Source organism: Anolis sagrei, chromosome 1 (genome assembly GCF_037176765.1).
Source record: "Anolis sagrei isolate rAnoSag1 chromosome 1, rAnoSag1.mat, whole genome shotgun sequence".
NCBI classification, from domain to species: domain Eukaryota; kingdom Metazoa; phylum Chordata; class Lepidosauria; order Squamata; family Dactyloidae; genus Anolis; species Anolis sagrei.
The window spans coordinates 189012434-189032975 of record NC_090021.1 but is presented as its reverse complement, the minus strand read 5'-3'; the positions used below and the strand labels follow the sequence as shown (position 1 = coordinate 189032975).

At 39.7% G+C, this 20542-nt stretch overlaps 1 protein-coding gene across 7 annotated transcripts in view; it reads right to left on the bottom strand.

The window, feature by feature from the left end:
* ZNF385B (zinc finger protein 385B) overlaps nucleotides 1-20542 on the bottom strand; it is a 265765-nt gene that overhangs the window by 14472 nt on the left and 230751 nt on the right. The gene's annotated exons all lie outside the window — the stretch shown is intronic.

Below are 20542 nucleotides of genomic sequence, written 5' to 3'. Positions count from 1 at the left end.
CACACACACATACAAAGCAGTTTGAGGAAATTTGCAAAAGCAAAATTTATTATCTTTGAAGAAGATATCTCTGGAGGCTCTGGGAGCCCTCTTGAAGAATTTGGGGTTAGCATATAAAGATGCTAGAAGAAGAATCTAAAGGGGTTGGGCCCCTCCCTAATTTTGGGTGATTTTCCATTCTCACAGCAACCATTCCACATTGCTCAGGAAAGTCTTCTGGAAAAGGAAAAATAAACATAAAGAGAAAATGTGGGAAGATGCATTCCTTCTTGAAAAGTTTCAACATCTTGGAATCCATGTCAGGGAACTGAACTTTAGTAGAAACATGTACGTTTAATTTTACGCTGTGTAAGAATACCCTACTATATTTAAATTCTGGTGAATTGTTCAAAAGTTGTAGATTTTGGGAAATGGTTCAGGTAAATTCATGGAAGGCAAGGTTTGTCAATGACTACTAATCCTGGCAGCTATAGGTTAGAAGTAGGCTGCCTCTGACAACTAGTTGTTGGGGAACAGTGATGGGAGATGGCTATTGCTCCACATCTACTTGTGGGCTTCTTATGATGTAAAATATGATGTTGAGTTAGATAGGCTAGTGGTTGGATCCTGCAGGCTCTTCTTACAGCATTATCACATAGGGCAGAAGAACCATCCTAGGATGCTTCTACTTCAGTTCATCCATGGAGCCCCACGCCACCCATCATACAATGTCGGGCAACTTCTGGTGGGTCTTCATGGGTGAACTGGGGTGGCAGCATGGTGGGACACTGCCACTAACATGGAAGTAACTCTATGTTCAATTGGGAATAACAAAATTTCAGCAGAGTGCGATGCTTTCCCGTGTGGAATGGATAAGCTGGGACACCGCCCAGATTCGCTACTGAGGCTGGCAAATCATGACATTGGATCTCATCAATTTTATAATTGGTGGCTACTGGCGCCCAGATCCCTTATATCTGATAGTACATAAATTATCACATAAGGATGGTTTACTTTTACTTTTGGAACATAAACAAGGGCTAAGGAGAGTTTCAGAAAAACAATTATACTATTTGCCAAAGTATATGTATAGCGGAAGAAAACAAATACTATGCAATGACCTTCACCAAAATGATTCACTGGGAGAAGTGCCTGAAATCCCACTTGCGCCAAAATCCGCTATATGAATACTCAGTTACCACTTGAACAGAAGCAATGAATCAATTGCTGGAGTGTAAGTCAGTACTTATGGAGATGTCATTAATTTAATGCATCTACTCTGGTTGGGTCCAGCAATTTGGTTTAACGTATAAGTGTGTAAACCACTGCAAAATGAAGCAATATTAGATCATTCTAGCTTGCCTTTTTTCAGATAATCAGATAATGAATGCTACAAGAATACTTCCACATGAAAATGAACATGGCATTTTTGTAGAATGCTGCTTTCCCACAAGTACAGGAACTTAGAGGACTTTTAAAATTATGGGAAAAACAGATTATTGATAGAGCAGCTATTGAATGAATATAAATATGGAGAATAAAGATTCTCTTGTATTTTTTCTCTAGTCATTGTATTGCATTTTATAACTCTAGCCTCCAAAGACTCGTATCAAAATAAACCGTAAGCATAAACAACACAAATAAATATCACTTTATTTGTTAAATGTCTATCCATCTTTTCCTACAAAGAGCTCAAAGTGGTGCATATGATTCCTCTGCCCTGTGAGATTGGTTATGTTAAGGCAGTAACTGGCTTATAATAGTATAGAAAGATAAATGGCAAACACAGGATTTAAACCCAACCCTCTCTAGTCCTCATTTAACACTCTGGCCTGTATAATACTTTAAGAGAAAGTGGAGAAAAGATGCTAACCACAAGAGTTGAAAATTAGTACAGATTAGGAGTGTGCAGTATTATGGATGCAGGGGAAACACATCATATATACCACTGGTCGACTTTTAACTGAATTATTCCCCCCACCCACCCACCCCTCGCTTTGTAATCTGTGTTTTTAGTGATTCCTCAGCTAGTCTAGCCAATCCTCAGGAATCTGTAGCTGAAGTCCAAAACATCTGGAGGATCGAAGTTTGGGAAAAACTGGTTTATAGTGTGGGGCAGTATAATGTGTAGGATGGGGTAATAGCAGTGTGTATATGTATTGCAGTGTTATGTTTTGTTCCTTTTCTCTCCCCCCCCCCCCCAATTATTGTATGTAGATTTCAGCCAATTTCAGGCATTTGGGAATCAGATCGAAATGAATACATGAGGATGTAAACACAGGGGCTCTTTGTCCCCTTCCCCGTTGCTCTCCTCATGTGGAGAGAGATATCACTTGTAAAAGAGTCTCCTCGGAACTATATTGTAGAAATCAATTGTAATTCTTGTATACTTCAAACAAATTAGTGAGGACAACTTCCCTCCCTTTCATGCCCCCCCCCCCCCCACCAAAAGCTTGGCTATTGACAAGCAGAAGAGCTATTTCTATCCTTCAAGAGCATGGCTGTGTTGTAAAAAGAAAGCATAATGAATCAATTTCCCTTATTTGGTCTCGGCAGGGGAACAATTTACACTTTATTTGTGAAGCGGACTATTTTAGTTTTCATTCTGATGTCATAATACTGAGCAAAATAGGTGGTGACAGGACAGGCTGTCCTCTGTTTGGTTTTCCCCATGTTTGGTCTTTGGCCCATGTAAAAGCTTTGCATGACACAGGGGTCAAAACCAACACAGTCGTCCTGACAGCATGGCAGCCCAAACAGCCCTGGGCCATTGATCCGAGATGTATTTCTGCTGCACCTCATCTTTACAACTTCCTTTGACAGCGCAGCAAGTCGCGGGCTCAGACCTGTCATTAGTTTTTGCCATCCCTTACAAAGGAGCTATAGATTTCAAATGTATCTGGCAGACAGCATCTATTGGCATCTTTCTCAAGAGTGCACTATATTTTCCCTTTATTCTTGTATCAAAGTTTGGTGTAAAAAAGCATTGGCAAACATTCAGAATCCTAATGCAGCTGCTAACAATAGCATGATAGAGAATGGAAGAAACTCTGATGATAAAAGAGCCTGGCCAGAAATGGATAGGGAATAATATTTTGTGCCCTTTGATAGAGCGGTTGATGGTGACTCCCAAGCCGGAGGTGCAGTAGACTTGCTTCAGGATTTAATCCAAACATTAAAGGCCCTATTGAAGACTCCGAACCCTCCCCCCCCCCCCCCCCGCATAGGTCCAGCACTTCGGATAGCTCCCTTTAAATTCAAACTAAAACCTCGGAGTTGATTCACTGGCAGGGAAGTCACCAGATGTCTTTGCTTTGATGCATTACAATTCTAAAAGGACCACAATTACACTCAGACTCATTATACAAAAAGGAAAGAGAAAATTGTTTTGGAATTCCTCCACCTGACTGCTTCAAATAATGCATCTATTTCTACCTGGATTCCCACAGGGGAAAGGGAGAGAGAGGCAGGTTCCTTTCCAGGGCTGAATAAAAGCCTCCATTTATGTTGAAGCCTTGACAAAGGAATCCCTCTAATTGTGTATAGCTCCAGGCACAATAGCATAAGAATGCTTGTCTCTTGTGTTGTTGGAATCTTTGGCTTGAAGTAGTGGTAATGCATTTATTAATGGTTTACTTACACATACTGACTCAGCAGCTGATAGTTTTGTTTAATGTAGCTATAGTTGTGCTCTAATTTCTATTTACAATGCTGTAAAACACTACAATAATACAACTTCTGGAAAATACCAATGTGCCCTTTTCTTTGCAATGAAGTGTTTCCACCCCAGTTGCATGGGTTGAGACTACAAAGAAAGAATTCTCAAGTACAGCCTCTGTGGTGAGGGAGGGAGCGAGCTGAGTGGAGTGAAACACAAACAGAGAAGCTTGCAGCACATTAAAAATTAACACAGGTAGCACAAGGCTTCATTGATGGGATCCAGGCACTTCTTCTTGTTTTTGTTGTGGGTGTTGTTGTTCTTGTGTGCATTCAAGCTATTATCGACTTATTGCAACTCCAAAGCAGATCTATAACAGGGTCTTCTTGGTAAGATATATTCAGAGGAAGTTTGCCTTTGCTTTCTTCTAAGGCCTACAGCAGTGGTTCCCAACATTTTTTTGACCAGTGACCACTCTCCAACATAAGTACCAAAAGAGTTATAAAGTTTTTGGTTAACTTTAGATTCGGTTTGGTTCTTTGGGACGATGACTCAGGAAATTGCGTTGGCTAGACCAAATGAGTTCTAGTTTCTGATACAGAACATATGCCATCTAGTAGTCACCATCTGCTCGCCCACAGAAAACCATATTTAATCATCTAGAGCTAATGTGGTCTATCCAATACAATTTTCTGAATCAACACCCCAAATAACCCCAGGAACAGGTCTAAAAATGAAGACACCAATTTTTTTTAGTTGGGCTGTGTTACTATCCATATTAGTAATGGTGAGGCCACAGACCTTATTTTAGCTTTTGAGGACCACAGGCTGGGAACCACTGGCCTAGAGTGTGACTTGCCCAAGGCTTATTGAGTGTGAAGGGGGATTTAAACCCTCACCTTCTGAAGTCCTAGTTCAACATTCAATCCACTATGCCACACTGGCCACCTAAGGCCATGTAGTCCAACCTCCTGCCTTGCAGGAATACACAAAAGCACTGCCATCAGATGGCCACCCAGACTCTGTTTAAAGCTTCAAAAGAAAGTGACCCCACCACAGGTTATTTCACAGTTGAACAGCTCTTCCCATCGGAAAGTTCTTCCTAATGTTTAGGTGGAATATCTTTTTTTTGTAGTTTGAATCCATTGCTCTGTATCCTAGTCTCTGGAGCAGCTCCCTTTTCAATATAACATCATGTCAAATAGTCAAATATGGCTATCATGTCCCCTCTCAATCTTCTCTTCTCCAGGTTATACAGACCACGCTCCCTTAGCAGCTCCTCATAGGATGTGGCTTCCAGACCATAATGATATCCATAATGTGAGAATGAAGCCCGAATCTGTGTGTGTTCCAAATGTAGTGAAAGTACTCAAGAAAAGGATGAAAAAAGGTTTTTATAACTTTATGCTCAGAGGAAAATTTTGGTATGTTGTGAGCTGCTAATTAAACCCATTGAAATTATATTAAACCTGAAGCAGCAACCCTGAAATGTTGATCAAAAGTTTGGAATTGACATTTTAGATCCCTAGTATATATGTGACAGAATTTGAACTGACACCTTTTTTCCTTTCTAGTTCAAATACATTTCATTCCCTTCACTACTTCATAAAATATGGAAACAAAATCTTTGGGAAAATAGTCAGTTAATCAACTAAGCCATGGAGACCAGCTTGAGGACGACAGTTCTGACTCGTGAAGGAAGGATTCCAGAACAATACAATTTCATAACACATCTCCCCTGAGAAGAAAATACTGCTCGCTCTCTCTTCCCCACTATCCTTGCTGAATCTTTTGAAAATTCAGGATCACCTATTTGAAAAATTAATTATATTTTTTATAATGGGCAGGATTAATAACATGTTTCATATAAAGCAAAAGGAATCAGAGAACAGAGAAACAGAATAATTAAAAAGTTGTCAGAGGTCAGATTTTTTACTGCAAGGCTTCCTGTCTTCCTGTCATAAATTTTCTATCACTGGAAAAACAACAAAAGGCACCACATTACTCTATGACATACATTTAAAAAGTTAGACAGATCTGATAAGGAATTCTAAAACAATTCTTTTCTGCCTTACTGCCCCATTTTCTGAATAATGACAAACTAATGGGTGTCACTCAGAGTACCAACCTCCTAAGTGGCTGTGCAGTCTATCGAGAAATGAAGCCCCTCCCCCCCTTCCAGTCTTTTTAAGAGATGGTGAAGTAGAAATAGAATAACCCTACAGACCTGCATAGAAATCATCTTGGAGCAGAAAATCTCTTAACTCTTTCTATACAGAATACAACAATTCAGAGTAAAACTTTGTTTCTAAAGTAGGGATGGGCACAGTGTAGGGATGACTGTACATGGCTCACTAAACTCTGCTATTACTACCCAGAATCTATTTTATTCTTGTGAAAAAATGACATCATGGGGTCCTGCTGAAACATTTCAACAAACTACTAGATGTACTGTAGTCAATGGGGAAAGGAACAAAGTAGTCAAGGTGGTCACAAAATTGGAACTGGAGTACTCCTTACATGCAGTGCTGGGGGACTTCAATATACATGTGGAGGTTGCCCTATAGGGAGCAGCTCAGGACTTCATGTCTGCCATGAGAAACATAGACCTATCTTGCATTGTTATTCACACATACTCCTGACCATGTGCTGTATCTTCTTCTCTATGTTGCACGGGATGATGGTGATCTTGGTGTGGAGGATCTTTGTCTAGTTCAGTTATCACAAAGTGTTAATTACTTCTTGAAGGCTTTCATGGCAGCAATTACTGGGTTGCTGTGAATTTTCTGGGCTATATGGCCATGTTCCAGAAGCATTCTCTCCTGATGTTTTGCCTGCATCTATGGCAGGCATCCTCAGAGGTTGTGAAGTCTGACCTCACAATCTCTGAGGATGCCTGCCATAGATGTGGGTGAAATGTTAGGAGAGAATACTTCTAGAACATGGCCATACAGCCCAGAAAACTTGCAGCAACCCAGACGATTACTTGATTGGAGTTAAACTTATTGGGACTCAAAACCTCCAAATGAATGGCGATAGATTGGAAAGGTCGTTCCTAAGAGGTAAATGGATCCCAATGGCTTCTGGGATTTCATTGAAGCCTCAATCGACCTATGGAATGTGTAAATGGGCAAGGATGTGAACATGATCATTTCTGAATATGTCCTCTTATGGAGTGGAGCTGATATAGTTCTATGTTTTCCAGGAAGCTGTCAGTAATGGAAAAAGGGAGATGGAGACTTACGGTGACTGTTTGGGAACTGTGCCATTGTACAGTTCTTCACTACATACATGTGAAATTGATCCAGGGGTCTTAGCTAAATATCAAAACAAGGTGATGTGGTGGCAAAATGCCACTGCCATTCTAGAGCCCCTTCCACACAGCTGTATAAAATCTCACATTATCTGCTTTGAACTGGGTTATATGGCAGTGTGGTCTCAGATAACACAGTTCAAAGCAGATATTGTGGATTATCTGCCTTGATATTCTGGATTATATGGCTGTGTGGAAAAGCCCTAGCCTGCAATTACAGAACAATATTGTCCACATCAAGAATCTGGAATATCAGTAGGCAAAGGGATCTTGTAGTATCTTAGAGACTAACATTTTTTTCCTGTGGATTCCTGTAGTGACAAGACATTGGACGAGATGATTCTTGTTGTCCTTTCCAGATATGTCATTCTGTGGTTAATTTTCACAATAAATTTGTGTGAGCTGCCATAGCAGCAGTATCCTAGAAAAGATTTTTTAATTGCAAAACTAAAAAGATTATAGAGTTCAAGGAAAAGATCCATTAGGAATAAATGTAGAAATTTCATAACTAAGATCATCTTGACACCAGTGGGAAGAGATCATACGTTGAGAGACTCAAAGGAGCACAGGGCCCTGCATTTATATTCTGAGGAGCATCGCTAGACCTCTTTTATGTAGTTCAGAACATATGTGTCTATTTTGTTATTCTTTATATCATAAAGAAAAAAAAAACAAAAATTGGAATTAAAATTTTCAGCACCTTCATTCTGAAAGATATTTGTTTTGATTCAGAAGGTGTGATCAAAGGGGTCCTATTTTTATTTGATAAGTAAACAGATACATTTCACCTCCATGTTGTTTGAGTAGTTGAAGCACTCATTTGGTAGAGTAGTTCAGGAAGCAAAGTGTCTCTCAAATATTTAATTCAGCCTGCTCTGCACTGAAAGGACTGGGAGAAATGTATGTGCGTGCATGCAGGCCCGTAGCGAGGGGGGGGGTTAGGGGTTCAACCCCCCCCCCCCGAAATGTTTCAGATTTTTTTTCAAAACCTGGTTTACTCATGAATTTTAACTGGTTAACCAAATCCCCATGCTAAGCCTATGAGATGCAAAAAATCAAGAGTCCTTCCAGAACTGCAAGCACTATCTCAAGCAAATATTAGCAATTTATTCACACTGTCATTACTTGCAGCAATAGCCGATGTAGTTGTTCTAGTACAGCTGTACCAGGAGCTCCAACTTTATTTGCTTTGTATTAAATGTTTGCTTGCAGTCCTAGGTTTCAGGGACTCTGCAGATAGGTGGCTTCTTTGGTTGCAGTCATAGGGCAAGTCGCCTGTCCATCATTGTTAAGTTTTGGTCCCGCCCCTTGCTCAGGGCAATTGGGAAGGCAAGGGAGCCATTTTTAGTTAGTCTCAGCAAGGTAAGCTTATGTATAGGATGTGTGCAAGCTTCCCCTGTACAAAAGCTTCAACCCTTAAGATCTTCCGGGGGAGAAATGTCTTAAGAGTCTCCAAAGAATTTCCAGGAAAACAGCCCTAAAGACCAAAGAACTCCAGCTGGAGAACATCTACTGCCTTGCTGGTAGGTCCACTCGGCGTTTGAGACGCAGTTCGACCCGGTAGCGGAGCACACATCAGTAAGGGTTAGATTACAGTCAGCCTGGGAGAAGTTAAAACGGGGATTTTCCTTTAAAGAAGAAGTTATTGAAGACAGTTGCCTGTCCTTCGTGGGCAAGATTAGGAATTCACCAGTTGCCTAAAAGCTTGGAATCATTTGCTTAACTTTACTGAAGACAAGAGAAGTTTCTGTTTGATTGTTCATTAATAAAATACTTTGTTGTACTTCTCAAGCCATCTAAAGACTGTTTGTGGTGGAAACCTCTGAGAACTTCTCTTTAGGCCCCCTGGCTTCCCGCTGGGCAAAGGTTGCACATCCTGTTCTAAAGACAATTATTTACAGGCCCAGCACGCGACAGAACAGTAGTGAAGCAACCAAGTTGGGGGGGGGGGGGGATGTTGAATGCTCTCATTTTTTTAAAAAAATATTCTTTATTGAGATTTTCATACATAAAAGAAAAAAGAAAAAAGAAAGAAAAGGAAAAAAAAGGAAAAAAAACCCCACATAATACGACTTTTTCCCCGAGGGGAAGGGGAGGGAAAGTGGGGAGGGGGGAGGGATGTAACATAAAAACAGTCCTCTGACGGCGAGAGAAAAGAAAAGAAGAAAAGAGAAAAAGAGAAAAATATATATATATAGACAGAATGTAGAGAATATCAAGAAGTACAAAAATCAAAAATAAATGTAAAACAAACATACAAAAATCAAAAATAAAATAAAAATGTTGACCTCCTGGTATCACCGTGGAATGTTTCTTGTCAGTTCCTTTCCTGCATATTTCTTCAAATGTTTTTCTTTCCCTCTTTTGATCGTATTTCAGTCTTTGTCTATCTAGTTCATATTACTATTTCTTTATTCTTATTTTTCAAATATTCTGTAACTTCACTCCAATCAGTCTCTTTCCTTTTGATTTCCTTATTCTTTAGCAATAGGAAGGTGAGTTTGTCTAAATTCCTGATGTCTAACATTTTCGCTATCCATACTTTCTCACCCGGAATTTCTTCTTGTCTCCACATTTTAGCGTAGCACATTCTTGCCGCTGTCAATGCCAGGAAAAGGATTTTGTCTTTATCCTTATCTAGTGTTTTATCATACATTCCTAGTAGAAGTATCTCAGGTTTTAGGGGTAGCTGTATTTTTAGCATATTTTGGATTTCCTTATGTATCACTCTCCAATACCTTTTTGCTTTCTCGCACATCCACCATAGGTGAAAAAAGGACCCCTCTTTACTTTTACACTTCCAACACGTAGTGCTTGAGTTATTGTAGATCCTCCCCAATTTTTTGGGTGTCAAATACCACCTTTGTGATATTTTGACCCAGTTCTCTCTGAGCTCCACTGCATAAGTAAACTTCAGTCTCTTTTTCCATATTTCTTTCCGTTCTTCTCTTCTGATGTTTCTGTGTATATTTTCATTCCATCTTCTCATGTAGTTTTTCTCCTCCTTCTGGTCCAGGTACCAGTCTAACAGTTTTTTTGTATATTTTGGTGATTAGTTTTTTGTCCGTGTTCATTATGCTATCCCAAAATTCATTACCCTGTGCAAATCCTAGTTTTTTGTCTAGTTTAAGTTTCTCCTTAATCTGCCAATAGTGAAACCATGATATATTTTTGTCCATTAAGATAAGCTCCTGTTGTTCTTTTAATTCTTTCTTACCAAGTTTATCTTTTAGGATTTCTTTATATATGGGCCAATCAGTCCACCCAAGGCACCTTCTTTGTGTCGCCTCAAGAGGAGAGACCCAGAGGGGTGTTTTATTATACAATTTAGTTTTATATTTATCCCAAACTTTTAAAATTGCAGACCTCGTGAAGTGATTCCCAATTTTTTTTTCCTTTTCTTTCCCCTTGTACCAAATATATTGATGCCACCCTGCTCTTAGGTCTATCCCCTCCAGGGTTAGTAGCTTTTTTTCCCTTAACATGGTCCAATCTCTGGCCCATGTTAGTGCCGCTGCTTCAAAGTATGTTTTCAAGTCTGGGGCTGCCAGACTGCCTTTTTCTTTTTGTTCTATTAAATTTTTATAATGAATTCTTGGTTTTTTATTGTTCCAAATGTACAGGGTTAGTCAAAATGAATAGGCCAATAAGAAAATTAATTTTAGACGAATGTATGTTTATTGTAACCAAACTACAGCTACGTATCGACAGATAAATTATCAAAGTTTTGTCTCACCTTCAGAGATGTTCGATATGGGCGCCCCGTGTGACACGGCAGACGTCCAAGCGATAGTCCAGTTCATTCCACATCCGTTGCAGCACATCCGACGTAATGGCATCGAATGCAGCACATTTGCGCTGTTTTAAGTCGTCCAAGGTCAGCGGTAATGGAGGTCGGAACACAGTGTCTTTCACATACCCCCAGAGAGAAAAGTTGCATGGTGTGAGGTCGGGGGACCTGGGGGGCCACAGGAGGAATGGAAGATCAGTCACTCCAGCACGGCCAATCCAACGTCTGGGAAGGTGTTCGTTGAGGTACTCGCGTACACTGTTGTGCCAATGCGGAGGGGCACCGTCCTGTTGGAATACGAAATCGGGCACTTTCTCTTCTAACTGTGGCATCAACCATTCAGACAACATGTCAGCGTACACTATGCCTGTTACGGTTTTCTCCGCGAAAAAGAATGGGCCAAACACGTGACGGTTGGTTATTGCACAGAAAACGTTTACCTTTGGCGAATCCCTTACATGTTCCAATACGGCATGAGGATTTTCAGATCCCCAAAAGCGGAGATTATGCCTATTGACCTTCCCGCACAGGTGAAACGTTGCCTCGTCACTGAAGACCAGTCTGTTGGCAAAGCCTTCCTCCTCTAGTCTTCGCTGCATTGATTCGCAAAAATCGTGTCGTTTTGAATAGTCACCTTTTTTCAAAGCCTGCACCATTTGCAATTTATACGGCTTGAACTGCAAACGTTTGCGTAACACGCGCCACACAGTTTTTTGCGGAACGTTCAATTCCATGGCAACACGATTTGTCGACTTCTGGGGACTTCGTTGAAAGGATGCACGAATGGATTCCACTGTGTCTTCGGAGACACGCGGTCGTCCTGTGGTTTTACCCTTGCATAAGCAGCCCGTCTCCTCAAATTGCTTTACCCACCTCGCAATGGAATGTCGATGAGGTGGTTCCTTGCCATACTTGGCTCGAAATTCTCGCTGGACCGTAATTACTGACATTGTTTTAGCAAATGTCATCACACAAAATGCCTTCTCTTTGCCTGATTCCGCCATTTTGAAAACAGCGACTCCTAGCGACGCCTAGCGGCATTAACGTACATGTGTGTTGCTCAAAAAAAACTTTGATAGTTTATCTGTCGCTACGTAGCTGTGGTTTGGTTACAGTAAACATACATTCGGCTACAATTAATTTTCTTATTGGCCTATTCATTTTGACTAACCCTGTATTTCGTAATATCCCTATTCCAATTTTTAATCAGTCCCATGTTCCTAATTATAGGTAAGTTCTGAAATAAAAATATCATTTTGGGTAAAATTTTCATTTTGACAGAGGCGATCCTTCCTAATAGAGATAAGTTTGAATTTTTCCATCTGTCCAAATCTTTTTTGATTTCTTTCCATTTGTTTATATAGTTATTTTGTAGAAGTTGTAGATTTTTCGCCGATATCTGAATCCCTAAATATTTAATTTTTGGGACAATTTGAATCTTCCATTTGTTTTGTATTTCCTCTTTTTCCCTTTCTCCAATGTTTTTGACTATTGCTTTTGTTTTTCCCAAATTCATTCTAAATCCTGCCACCTCCCCGTAATTTTTTATTTCTTCCAGCCAAATTCCTGTCTTTTCTTTTGGGTTCTCTATGACGCAGATAACATCATCTGCGAAGGCTTTATATTTATAGTCAAATCCCTGTATTCTAGCCCCCTCCAAAGTCTTTTCCTCTCTTATCCTTTTTAACAGCACTTCTAATGATAGCACAAATAATAGGGGTGATAAAGGGCATCCCTGCCTGGTTCCCTTTTCTATTTGAATTGTTTCTGTTTCATGTCCATTAATTATAATTTTGGCCTCCTGCTTTTCGTAAATTGCTTCCACCGCATTTCGAAAGCAGTATCCTACATCAATCTCCCTCATTAAAAATTTAAAGAAATCCCAATTGACATTATCAAATGCCTTCTCGGCATCGATCGCCATAAACATAACTTTTTTTTAATGGTAAATTTCATAGTATTCAATCAGGTCTATTACCGTCCTTACATTATCTTTCTGTTGCCTATTTGGTAAGAAGCCCGCTTGATCTTCATCTATATATGTTACAAGAATTTTTTTTAATCTTTCCGCCATAATACTACTAAAAATTTTGTAATCCACATTAAGTAATGATATTGGTCGGTAATTTTTAACATCCTCCGGGTCCGAATTTTCTTTATGAATTACTGTTATATTGGCCTGTCTCCACGAATTTGGTATTTCTTTATTTATTCTTGCATTGTTCATTATTTTCTTCAAATATGGTGTGAGTTCTTGTTGGAATACTTTGTAATAGCCTGCTGACAGCCTGTCCGGGCCCGGCGCTTTGTTTGGTTTTAAGTTTTTTATTGTTGTTTTTATTTCTGATTCCGTTATTTCTTTGTTTAGTATTTCCCTTTGTTTGTCTGAGATCTTATGAATTTTTTGCTTTCCTAAATATTGGTATATCTTTTCCCTATCAATCTTCTCGTCCTGATATAGTTTCTTATAGAAGTTAAAAAATTGATTCCTGATCTCTTTTTCTTCTGTGTATATTGTATTTTTATCTTTTATCCTTGTAATATGGGATTTCTCTCTTTTTTTCCTTAATTTATTCGCCAACCATTTTCCAGATTTATTTGCGTTCATAAAATAATTTTGCCTTATATATTTAAGTTGTTTTTCTTTTTCTTCCAATTCCAAATATTCTATTTGTTTGTAAAGATTTTCTAATCTATTTTTTATTTCTTTATTTTTAGGGTTCTTTTTGAAATTATCTTCCTCCCTCTCTAATTCTCTCATAATTTCCTCCCTCTTTTTCCCTTTTTGTTTATTTTTATATATTTTCTGTTGTATGAAGTGGCCCCTCATTACAGCTTTACTTGCTTCCCACAGAATTGTTGTGTTTGTCTCTCTATTATCGTTCAATTCGAAGTACTCTTTTAATTTGTTTCTAATTCTCTCAATATCTTCCTCTCTTTTTATCAAATTCTCATCTAGCCTCCATCTTTTTGTTTTTTCTCCCAATTCTATCCTTAACTCTAGGGGACAATGGTCTGAGTCAATCCTTGGTAGGATTCTTAAGCTCTTAACTTTCCCTAATATTACCGTTGTTGCCCACATCATGTCGATCCTCGACCAATTTTGAAATCTTGCCGAATAAAATGTGTAATCCTTTTTATTTCCGTTTTTTAATCTCCAAATATCTCTCAGGTGTAATTTTTCCATCATTTTTATCATTGTGATCGGGAGGTTCCCTTTATCTTTAGATTTCTCTCTGAGCTCCACTGCATAACAAATAACAAATAACAGAAGAACGGTCTACTACAGAGGAAAAAAAATCATCATTCTAAAGGAATATCCATCCACGGTCCTGACGAAAAGAAGAAAATACAATTTTTTGACAGAAGAGCTAAAGAAGAGAAGAATAAGATATAGATGGGAACGAGAGAAAGGCCTGATGGCATCCTATGGAGACCAGAGATACTGGATTAAGAACACAGAAAGAGCAAAAGAATTTCTAGAAAAGATAAAAAGGGAAGAGAAGGAAAAGAACAAATACACTACTAAAGGCAAACTGAAAATAAAAAACCCAGAAGAAGAAACAGGGAAGGAGGAGAGCGAGAGAGAGAAGGAGGAGCAGGAGAGGGCCGTGAAAAGAAATAGTGATGAACGAAATCTAAACAGTATGGAACAAGACGAACACCAAGAAGAAATGACAGGAGAAGGAGAAGTAGAGGAGAACGAGGAAGAGAAAGAGGAAGAGAGAGAAGAACCAGAAGAAGAAGGAGGAGAAAGGGAAGAAGAGAGAAGGGAAGAAGAAAATAAGCAATGAAGGAATTAAAATTATATTCTAACAATATCAACGGGTTAAATTCCCCAAATAAAAGAAATAAAGTTTTTTACAACCTGAAAAAGAAAAAGTTTCACATTATAGCATTACAGGAGACACACATAAAGAAAGATCACATAAAATATTTAGAAAACAAAAACCTGGGTCAAACATTCATAGCCTCAGCACAGGAAAAGAAGAAAGGGGTGGTAACTTATATTGATAAAGATATCCCAGCTGAGCTAGTATTTAAAGATGAAGAGGGAAGATTTTTGGGGATAATTATAAAAATACAAGATCAGAAACTATTAATCTGCAATATATATGCACCCAATGACTCCAAGATAAAATTTGCTGAGAAATTAAAAAAGAAGATAGAGGGCCAAAATTATGATCATTTAATAATTGTGGGAGACTTCAATGGGGTCATAGATAGGGATCTGGACAGAAGTAAGACAGATTACATTATAAAAATGTTGAATGCTCTCATTAAGGAGGCCAGACTTGGTGGAGGTGGTTGACAAGGGCGGAGTTGCAGGCTATTGAAGGCTGCTCTGCCCCCTGCTGTGCTCTTTGCTTCAGCGTGAGCTAAGAGGCAGGTTTCAACCCCCCCCCCCTGTGAAATTTTCAACCCCCCCCCCAAAAAAAATTTTCAACCCCTCCTGAAATTTTTTTCTGGCTACGGCCCTGCTTGCATGTCTCCTACATAATATCCCAAAGCAGCTCCTGGGATGGCTACATGAACATGTGAACATATGTGACTGCAAAGTCATTCCAGGACCTGCTGCTGGAAGGGACATTTTTTCTGGTGTGAATCCTGTGGTGCTATGATTGTACAACAAATATTTTAACTGATAAAATAATGAGAGAAATGTTTCTGGGCATGTTCTATACATAAGGAAACAATTGACTCCCAACATCAATTATATACGTCTTCAAAATTCCACTTTCCCTGTGAAAGAAGGAGAGGGGAAAAAATCCCTCTATCACAGGGAGGGAAACATTCACAAAAATAGAGAACAGGCGCATATTGCCAAGCCTCAACTACTTTCAATTACAACCTTCTCAAATTTGAATGTTCTGAAAAGGACTCAAGAGGAAAGGTTTATCAGCAGCCGTTAGTCAATGTGTTTGACACTGAAGGTAGTGTGTCACAGTATATCTGTCATTTGGAGGCAACAGCAAGGAAGAATAGCTGCCTTCATCCTCCACTTGTTGGCTTTCCTGGTTACACAAGGTTGGTCACTGTGATGACAAGGTTGCTGGATTAAGATTGTCTTTGGTTGGATCAGGCAAGGTTCTTCACATATTGAAAAGACAACCTTCACAACAAACATGCAGAATTGACATCATGTGTCCTTATTTCCTGACACTCCATGCTATTATTATGTGACTTCAAGTTGCTTTTGACTTACCTTAAAGAGAACCTATCATGGGCAACATTTGTCTAGAGAGGGTTTGCATTCTTCTACGGATGAGAGAATATGTGAGAATTTGAACCTTGATCTCCAGGGTTGGAGGCCATCACTCAAACCATTACACCATGCTGGCTCTTTCGTAACCAAATGTAAATATTAGTGCACGGTATGGAATTCAGTAAGTTTTTCACACATTCTACTCATAGTATATCAATGTTAAACTTACAATGATTTATTTTAAGAAAAAGGCACGCTTGACGGGGACGAGAGGTAGGGCCTTCTCTGTGGTGGCCCCTCGGCTGTGGAACTCCCTGCCTAGGGATATTAGATCAGCCCCCTCCCTCCTGACTTTTCGGTAGAGAGTAAAAACCTTGTCCCTTGAGCAAGCATTCGGAGCCCCGGAATAAATAGTCATGCTTGAGATGGGGAATGACCCAGGAACGGCCAAGACAATGAAGCAAATGAGGATTGGAACGAGAGGATATAGCTCTTTTTAAACTGTTATTGTCTAAATGCACTTAATTGTTTTTGCTTTTTGAATGTATTGATGGCATTGAATTGTGCCAATATGTAGACAGCCCTGAGTTGCCTGCGGGCTGATATGGGCGGGATATAAATAATGTAAACAAACAAACAAACAAACAAATAAATGTCCAACTGTCCACTTAAGCTGCTTCCAGTTTGTAAGATCTGTGTTTTTAATGTCATTTACTGTGTCTCAAACTAAATGACTTTGTTCTCTAGATGGAATCAAGATTCAAACATGGTACAGATCTTTCTGATGAGAAGAAATCTGAATATTGCCCATATTTAAATACCAAAAATAAAAAGCTATCATCAAAGACAAATCTAGCATATTAGCATGAAGGGTTTTAGGCTTCCATCTATGCATCTTTGCAAGTGCAGGACAGTTCTACAATCTCATCAAAAAGGCCCATAGATTTGCCCCACATCGGGGGCAAATTCATGGTCTCTCAGTGGGGTGTGTGGAGAAGACACTGCTCCACGCCCTACATTATTTATTTATTTATCGTATCAGGAGCGAATCAAGGGTACAGTTGTAATGTGTTTTTAAAAAACCACAAAATTTAAAAACTTGGCATTATACTAAATGTGCTTTGACCAGTAGCTGGCCACTTGGAGTGCCTCTGGTGCTGCCCCGCATTGCCCACCTTACATTGTCCCTCATCCCATGGGGAGGAAGTATCATCAACCAGCTTCCCCCCACCCCCATTGCAGGGAAGGCAACATGGGAAGGCCTTCAGCCTAGAGCTCAACTGGAAGTCCCTGTGCGTCATGTGTAGGGCTCTATGCTGAAAATGGAGGGGAAGAAGTATACACCGAGCAAATTGGCCTATCTGATGAAGTCTTCAGGTGAAGAAGTATATAAACCACTATTTCAATATAGGCAATAATACTGATGCATCTGGCTGATAATATTTCTGAAATAGACATCAAAATCCTAACATCATACAATTAAAGTAAGCTATAGTAACTTGCTCCTGCATTCTGTACTCTATAGAGATTATTCAGTACATATTTTCCATGTTTTCCCTTTTGAATTCCTGCGTTGTTTGCTATTCCATCTTATTTTGAAACCAGGTTGTTGGTTACCAGATTTATTGCTTTCACACATCAATGCTAACTGAACACTGTAAAAATCTGAAAGACCTGTAGCACTTTGCCCAGCCCTTTGAAATGTTTAGCCAAGAGACATGATTTGCATTTTCTGTATCATATTACGTTCTATCTCACCCCTACTACTGTATAAATATACTTTATACCTGAGGCTTTAATATTATCAATATTGAATGCAGACATGTGGGTTTATACCCAGGAAGTTCATGTAAAAATAAAAACCAGCTAGTCTTAAAAGTGCTGCCTCATTTCTTCCCCACTTCCTCACCTTTATTCTTATTAATAATTCTTTTTCTCTCCCCTCCTTCTCCAGTCATTGCTCCAAGAACGGCTTAGGTTTTACAGCAACTAAAATGCCTATTACTATGTTTTCAAAGTAATTCCAGTGCCACTATCCATAGGTGCCAATCCATAGGTGCCAATGTCCCATTATATACAGTGGCATAGTGAAATAGTCTCTCTTATATATCAAGGTTTTCTCTTTGGGATTGTAAAAATGTTTTCAAATTCCAGGTGATTGAAGTGGCAGATACAGTATTGGCAGATGTGTAAGTCTGAATGTACATACATGTCTGCTCCATACATGTCTGCTCTACTCGTTTGAGGAGTAAAAGAGAGGCATATGGCACAAGACTGGGTCAAATGCGCCTCCCCCAAGCAAGTAAGGCACAGCGTGTGTCCATCTGTGTCCGGCAAGATGTTTGGGCATTTGATGCACTTCTTAAAGGAAGTAGTAGCCATAGTGAGGAGTCACTAAAGAGATTTGTCAATTCCAATCCGGGTCGAATACCTTACGGTCAGTCCAAACGAGCGTCAAGCAAGAGGGCTAAGCAGGAGAGTCGTCAAAAGAGAAATCCAGAGTCCAAAAGCCAAGTCAAAGGTAGATAGAGAATCGCACTAGCACAGAAGGTTCTCAAAGCTGTCACAAGCGGATTAAGAGAACTGACGGCTAGTCCCTCCTTCGGGCTATATATACTCGGGAGGGGGGGGGGCGGGCCTAGCTGAGGGCTGAAAGTTTCTTTTTCTTTCTAGAAGGTTCCGAAAAGTTGTATTGCGCAAGCGCAGGGATACCAAATGTACGATTCACAGTGACTACGACAGGAAACCCTGTCTTCCCTTATTAATCCAATCTCCTCCTCCAAACGAAAGGAATTCAGAAATGAGTGATATCTGGGTAATTTATTCTGCTCCTGTGCATTTTCCTGTCACTCCATAAAGGAGGATTACCTCAATATGAAAGGAGGCTTTAAGCTATTAATGTTATCACATTATCATCTTTCATGAAGAAGGAAAAATGGAAGTATAATGAAAGTGAGCTTTCTTCCTAAAAGGCTTCACAACAGGGAGGTGCAACCTGCAGTACTTGGCCTACTGCAAAAGCCCTTGGCAGGCAATGGGTGTAAATCCACCAGTCTCTGCAAGGAGAAAACATCAGAGACATGGAGGGGAAAAAGCTTGTCCTAAACTAATTTAGGCTCTTTTCTGTCACCGCTCACATGCAGCCACCCCCCCCCCCCCCAAATACCCAAATACCCAATACCCAAAGATAGATTATTTCATGGGACACAGTCTTGGAAATAAAAAGGATCTCGACCATCATTTCATCCATACAATGTAACAACTGAAGGGACAGAGAATTGAAGGTCCAATAATGAAAACGTCTTAAGTCTGAGATGTAGGTTTCCATGGCTGAGCAGAGTCATAGTTCAGCCCTCAAACCACTACATTTACCTTACTGACCTATTATCTAATTCTGTTAGATAATAGGTCAGTGAAGTGTAGTGCAGTGGTTCTCAACCTTCCGAATGCCACGACTCCTTAATACAGTTCCTCATGTTGTGGTGACCCCCAATCATAAAATTATTTTCGTTGTTACTTCATAACTGTAATTTTCCTACTATTATGAATCGTAATGTAAATATCTGATGATCAGGATGTATTTTCATTCACTGGACCAAATTTGGCACAAATACCCAATACATCCCAATTTGAATACTGGTTGGCTTGGGGAGGGGATTGATTTGGGCATTTGGGAGTTGTAGTTGCTGTGATTTATAGTTCACCTACAATCAAAGAGCATCCTGAACTCCACCAACGATGGAACTCCCATATCCATCAGAAAATCCTGGAAGGGTTTGGAGGGCATTGACCTTGTGTTTGGAAGTTGTAGTTCACCTACATCCAGAGAGTCCTGTGGACTCAAACAATGATGGATTTGGACCAAACTTGGCACAATTCCTCAATATGCCCAAATGTGAATACTAGAGGAGTTTGGGGAAAATAGACCTTGACATTTGGGAGTTGTAGTTGCTGAGATTTATAGTTCACCTACAATCAAAGAGCATTCTGAACCCCACCAATGATAGAATTGGGCCAGACTTCCCACACAGAACCCCCATGACCTGATGGTCTTTGGCGACCCTTCGGACACCCCCTCACGACCCCCCAGGGGTCCTGACCCCAAGGTTGGGAAACACTGTAGTGGAAGGCAACAAGTTAGAGAGTGCCGTTTTCTTCAAATTTTCTTGGGTGACCTTGAATGAATGACACACTTTCAGCCCTTTATGTTGCCATATAATCAGGATTATCAAATCAGATGATCCACATTATCTGCTTTGAACGGGATGATATCAGTCTACACTGCCATAAAATCCAGTTCAAAGCAGATAATCTATATTTTATACGGCAGTGTAGATAGGTTTGTGATAGATTCCCCTTATGTTATCTATAGGTTGGAAATGATGTAAAGGCACACAACAATGAAGGCAATGTGCATGTCAATCAAATACTAGTCTATCACACACACCAACAGGACATATTTTATTTCTCTTAAAATTTTGTAGCTGCTCAGAATATTAATCTGATGGCCAATTTCTCTGTAGTCCTTTCTTCACAATAATCTTAGTATTCCAGTTTATTCTACTTCATTCAGAATTACAATACCATAGATTCAGG